The 6,401-nt window shown below is 40.8% G+C and overlaps 1 long non-coding RNA gene across 1 annotated transcript; it reads left to right on the plus strand.

The window, feature by feature from the left end:
- Window positions 1-2,389: 2,389 nt before the first annotated feature.
- LOC307166789 lies at window positions 2,390-5,499 on the plus strand. Its single transcript, XR_013822694.1, has 3 exons — window positions 2,390-2,466; window positions 2,776-2,872; window positions 5,459-5,499. It is a non-coding gene; the product is annotated as an uncharacterized lncRNA (long non-coding RNA).
- The last annotated feature ends 902 nt before the right edge of the window (window positions 5,500-6,401 follow it).

Genomic DNA, 6,401 nt, shown 5'->3' on the forward strand with positions numbered 1-6,401 from the left:
AAATACTTCAAGCGCTGTCTGTCGGGTGCGCTGGTTTTTCTTATTCTGCGCGACTCATGCTATTTCTGGATCTTACAGTTACGCTAGCACCCCCCCACCGTCGTAGCTATGATCGCACCATGCCGCGTGCTCCGCGAGGGGTTACCGCCACTCTCCTTTTTTGGCCAAGGAAAAACCCTGATATTGCTCAATTAAACATGATTGTAGTATCAGTTCTGGCCACAATCTTACAAATGACTCCTTTAAACAGACCATCACAGATTAGGGATGTGTCACGATCTTTGGATATTGGAATATATTATCTTTGAGCCACAATTAATTTCACACACACATGTGTGTGACAGTCAGCAGGTCTTTAACTTAAACACCTCAATATGTCTGTCGGTTTTATATAGTACAAAAGCTTTGTCTGTTACAGATCAAAAAGAAAAATGGATTATGATGACAGTCATTGGACTAAACGAAGACGTGTTAAAATGAAAGTACAGGAGCACTTGAAGTTTTTGGAAGACTTCCATAATGACGAGGACATTGTGCCAACAAATATGGATTTCATTGCATCAGAGGAAGAGTTGGAGTCTCATGCAAGTAACAATTCAAATGACAGACAGATCTGTGGACATCATAGTGAAGAGTTGGGGTCTCAAAGTGATGAATCACATTCTGAAGTTGTTTCCAAACACAGTTTTGAAGCCACAAATGATCAGACTGATTCGGAAAGCACAGGTGACAAATCAGACCCTTGTAGGAAATTGGGAGACTGGGCAGTAAATCACAATATTTCACATAGTGCCCTGTCAGAGTTGTTGCACTTATTAGTGCAGTGTGGCTTAGAGTTACCAAAAGATCCAAGAACTCTTTTGTCAACCTCAACAACCTACGAAATCAAAGACATCGGAACTGGATGCTACTGCCATATTGGAGTGTCTAACTTAATCATTTCAGCGCTGTCAAAGAAAGCACATTCCTCAGTAGACACTATAACACTGCGCATTAACATTGATGGTATACCCCTCTCAGGCAGCTCTAAACAGGAGTTCTGGCCTATTCTGGCTAAGATCAAGGAACTTTCCAGAGCTAATGTTGGTGTCATTGGTCTGTTTGCAGGCCCAACAAAGCCTCAATCGGTTCATGAATACCTGAAGGATTTCATTGAGGAGTTGAAGCTATTAATGCGTGATGGTCTAGAATACAATGAAAGACATTACAATGTTGCTCTTCCAGATGCATTTATTTGTGATGCACCTGCTCGTGCCTACTTGAAATGCATCAAAGGTCACACTGGCTACAGCTCCTGTGAGTGATGTACTGAGTATGGGGTTCATTTAGGTACAGTTGTGTTTCCAGAATTGACTGCACCGCTTCGGACAGACTTGACCTTTGATCAGCAGCTTGATTGTGAACATCACCATAATGATATAGTCTCACCGCTACAAGAGCTTGGCATTACAATGATCTCAAGCTTTGTCCTTGACTATATGCATTTGGTATGCTTAGGACATGTTAGAAGAATTGGACCAAGGGACCTTTAAGTAGTCGTCTTTCTGCTTCCACAATCAACATGATTTCTGATCACTTGGAATCAATCAGAGCAAATCTCCCACAGAATTTTTCACGTAAGCCCAGGTCACTTCGAGAATACAGAAATTGGAAGGCCACTGTATCGGCAGTTTCTGTTGTACACAGGTCCTGTGGTACTGAAAGGACGCCTACCAACAAGGCTGTACAAAAACTTTATGCTACTCTCAGTTGCAATGAGGATACTTCTCAGTCCAGCCTTGTGCTCTAAGCACTGTGAATATGCAGACAAGCTACTGAAATGTTATGTGACAAATGTTGGACAGATATATGGATCAGAGCAGCTAGTCTATAACACTCACTCACTCATCCATCTTGCTGATGATGCCAGAAACTTTGGTGCCCTAGACAACGTGTCATGTTTCCCTTTCAAAAACCATCTGGGGACTATGAAGCGGCTTAGGGGGCAATGAAGCGGCAATTGTTTTAATGTTAAGGGCAAAGTTGCTGTGGTGCGGAACATTGTTGAGTTGGTATCAGGGGGTATGTACGCAGTCTGTCAGTTTTATGAAAAAGAAGGCAGCTTTTACAACTACCCTATTGAGTCAGCGTGTGTGGGGATTAGAACAGTGACACGGCTGTCTCACCAGTTGCACGGTGTGTCAGTCACAGATTTAACTGAGAGACTAATACTTCTGCCATTGGACAATTACACAATCAGTAACCATTATGAACTTTGCAGCATGCCCCTGTTCTGTGTTGTTGAGTTTATTGACGAGACCTACGATGGCCAATCTGTGGTGGATATAATTCTAACATGTTGGATGACCGAAGAACAAAATGAGTGTTTCTGGCCATCAGGCCGTAATGTAACCAAGGCTGTGAAGGACCGACAGAAGCCAGAGGAATCGTGGCCGAAATACTCCATCAGGGTACTTGGATGGGCAGGTAAGAGGTTATTTTCTGAATTTGACAAATACTCTGTCTGTCATCTATCTAGCTCAATGTCAATAAGGCATCAATTTCTATAAGTGCCAATAATGTACTTTTCAAATTTAGGCTGTAAAATTGTGATTTCTATATTCAATTGTCTTTTTCTGAACCAACATCAGTCATCATAAATGGTAAACAATATTTTTTCATGTTTACTCAACTCCAGGCATTTGAGATTATTTATAGGTGCAAATACCAAAATGATTTTTTTATCACGGTCAGTATAGATTGCATACTAATACCCTTTTTCCTTTTGTTATTAAGACACTTTCGAGGCTGCTCGCAAAAAATGTAAAAAAGCGAAGGCAACGTCTGACTTACAGACAGATGGTGATGATTTGCCTGCAAGGCGAAAAAGGAGGTAATGTAATACACAGAATATATAATGTTATATAATGTTATATAATTAACGTTGCAGAATTTCTGGCATTAAAGGAAAAGTACTGTTTTTTAACCTGTACTGTTTTTTTAAACCTTGTTTCTAGCATGTTTCTTTCATAAACTTACCCGGGGAAGTACTTCTGGAGATATTTAGATCCATGTCATTCCAGCAAAACGGTAGAGGTTGGGGCCAGTAACATTTCAGCCTAAATAAAACATTATCAGTGACAAAACATCTTCTTTTCACCCGTATGTAGTTATGCATTGCTAGTGCTATCCCTCGATGACTTCAGAACAGCTTGTTTGTCATCCAGGCATTTTAAAAAAGATTTGTCAATACGAGCCGATGACGTCATTGCCGTTTGCCACCACATGATTATTTTATTTCAGCCTTGTACACTACATCCAATGGCCTGCTAACTTGCTACTGCTAGTACAATATAGCAGAATATCCGATTTTGAGGATATGTTGGACATCTTCATTGTGCACAATTTTGTGGAAGTGACGTCATCGACGTCTTCTGTCAACCCAAAGCTATCTAGAACTAACCTTAGGCTTGTTTGCTGAATTTTTTAAAAAGCCCTGGAAGACAACCAAGCTGCTCCAAAGTCAACGAGGGATAGCACTAGCAATGTATAACTACATATTGGTGAAAAGAAGACGTGTTGTTACTGATAGTTTTATTTAGGCTGTAATGTTACTGGCCCTGACCTCTACCGTTTTGCTGGAATAGCACTCACTGAGATGGATGTAAATTTCTCGCGAACAACATCAGGTTACTCCAAACTTCTCCGGCTGAGTTTATGAACTTATTTTGTGCTAGAAATAAGTTCCAGGTTCAAAAAAACTTTTTCTTTCCCTTTAATTTCCATTTTTCATTTACGTCAAATATGGCAGTTGTTAGAAAAATTCCTTGAGCCACATACAGTATAAAAACCTCCTTTCGGTGGGAATAAATCATAAAAAGCAATACTGATGCCAATATTTTAGAGTCCAAAACTAGATCAGTATAATAATAATAATAATAAACTTTATTTTATATAGCGCCTTTAAAAGTAGCATCTCAAAGCGCTTTACATAAAAATATGAAATTAAAAGGTACATATACCTTTTAAAAGGTACACATAACAGTGCAAACAGTAAAAAACTGACCACACAAAAAATAAAAAAATCAATACAAAAACAAGCATAATAATGACATGAATCACACAAACGCTACCCTAAAAAAGTAAGTTTTAAGGGATGATTTAAAAACACTAAGGGATTCTGCATTCCTAATCTCAGAGGGCAGGGAATTCCACAATTTAGGAGCCAAAGAAGAAAAAGCCCGATCACCCATAGTTTTTAGCCGTGTTGTTTGGACAGTTAGAAGACCAGCTTCAGAGGAGCGTAGAGCACGTGTAGGAGTGTAGGGTGTTAGAAGCTCACACAAATATTGAGGGGCCAGATTATTCAAGGCCTTATAAGTGAGCATAAGAATTTTAAAATCGATACGAAAACTAACAGGAAGCCAGTGCAATTTTTCCAGGACAGGTGTGATGTGCTCCCTTGCACTGGTCCTTGTAAGAATTCTAGCAGCTGAATTTTGTACCAACTGTAATTTACTTAGGGTAGCTCTAGATACTCCAGCCAGCAAAGCATTACAGTAATCAATACGTGAGAAAACAAAGGTGTTGATTAATTTTTCAGCTACAGAGAAGTATGCCTCCAATGCCGCTTTTCCACTGCAACACGGTACAGCACGGTATGGCACGGTACAGCACCACACGCTTTGGACAACCAGGACGGTTTTTGTTTCCATACAGAAGGTAGTGTCGTTACGACCTGGAAGTGGGTGTAGTTGGTGTGGCGACACTGCTGTGACGTCATTTTTATTAGACGGCATATGTACTGTCACGCCGTGGTCAGTAAAGTAAACACAACAATGGAGGCATTAGAGGCGTTACTGCTGCTGTTGTTTGCTCTGTGGCTTGTAGTCAGCGAAAATGCCAAAAGACAGAGCCAGGAACATTTAGAAGAGGCGAGGCTGTTGTGTTATGTGTTCTGTTGTGTTTTACACACATGGCGCGCTTGCTAAAATCACGCTCGATCTGCTGCCCCCCTATTTACACCAGACACGTATTTCTCCGCGACGGTCGGCAAGCGCTTCTGATCAGCTGTTGTCCTTGTAGAACATGTGCTGGGGATCATACAACTCCCTGTACTTCTCCACTTCTAAGATTAATTTTACACCGCTCATCTGGACTTGTCATCAACTTCTCTGCCTCTCTCTCACTTCCTTGTTTGTGTGTTTCGTCGCGCTTATTTTCTCTAACCAATCAGTGGACAGCAGCCTGTTACGTCACGTTTTGTGTTGGTTCAGCACGGTTAGAGCCACCTCTGAAACGGGTGCGAAAAATCGTAACGGGTCCAGGGTCTCCCCCCAGTGAAAACACAAATAAAGCGTGCCGTGCGGAGCCGTTACGAAAATGTGCAGGGGAAAAGGGGCATAACAAACACCTCTAACTGCTTTTTTCAGTGTATTCTATTGTAAAAGTTTAAATGTATGCTTTTAACTGAATATAGAGCACCAAAACCCCTGCTGGCTTCCAGTGAGGAGGAAACGGACATTGAGGGAGATGTCTTGCCACCTACTCCTCCCGAGGCGTTTGTGTCTAAGGAAATGTGGGGTGCAGGTGAAGCCCGGACAAAAAACAGGGTTAGTGATTAAGTGTGTGAAGTGATTAAGTGAAACAAGACCTACAATAGGTATATTGGCCTACAAAAGGAGAAGTGAAAATGTCCCTCCTTCAATGAGAAATGTAGATATACTAGGCTAGGTATATTGGCCTACAAAAAGAGAAGTGAAAATGTCCCTCCTTCAATGAGAAATGTAGATATACTAGGCTAGGTATATTGGCCTACAAAAAGAGAAGTGAAAATGTCCCTCCTTCAATGAGAAATGTAGATATACTAGGCTATATGGTCAGGATTTAATTTATTTTTAATTTAATTGATGCACTGACCCATCCATTGACTTTCGAGTGATTGCCCGCATATCGCCTAGCCAGTGGTTCTTAAAACTTTTTTGTCAGAGAATAGCTTATCGATTCACAAATTAAGGTGAATCTGCAGCATTCTGTCACAGAGGGGAAATATCACATGCTGAAAACGTCGCCTACGATAAGATAAATTGTCTCTTTGCATTTATAGTGTCAGACAGAAAATTCTGAAATGCTGTTTCATTCAGTAGGCTATATTGTAAGACATTAATATTTTAAGACACCTTATTCAAATCTTCATTTTCTCTTGCTCTTTTCTCAACAATATACATAGCATCTCGCGACCCATCGGAAACGCCTTGCAACCCCCTTAGGGGTCGCAATCCCTAGGATAAGAACCATTGGCCTAGGCTACGTTTTGTCGCCCAATGATAAAGATCCTTAGCTCTGGTAAAAGGCAAACTCGATTTCAGTAGCCTAATCTTCCAATGAAAGCTGATAGTTATTGAAATGTGAATCTGCAGACT

The sequence above is a fragment of the Squalius cephalus genome (assembly GCF_949319135.1).
Source record: "Squalius cephalus genome assembly, chromosome: 1".
In the NCBI taxonomy this organism is placed as follows: domain Eukaryota; kingdom Metazoa; phylum Chordata; class Actinopteri; order Cypriniformes; family Leuciscidae; genus Squalius; species Squalius cephalus.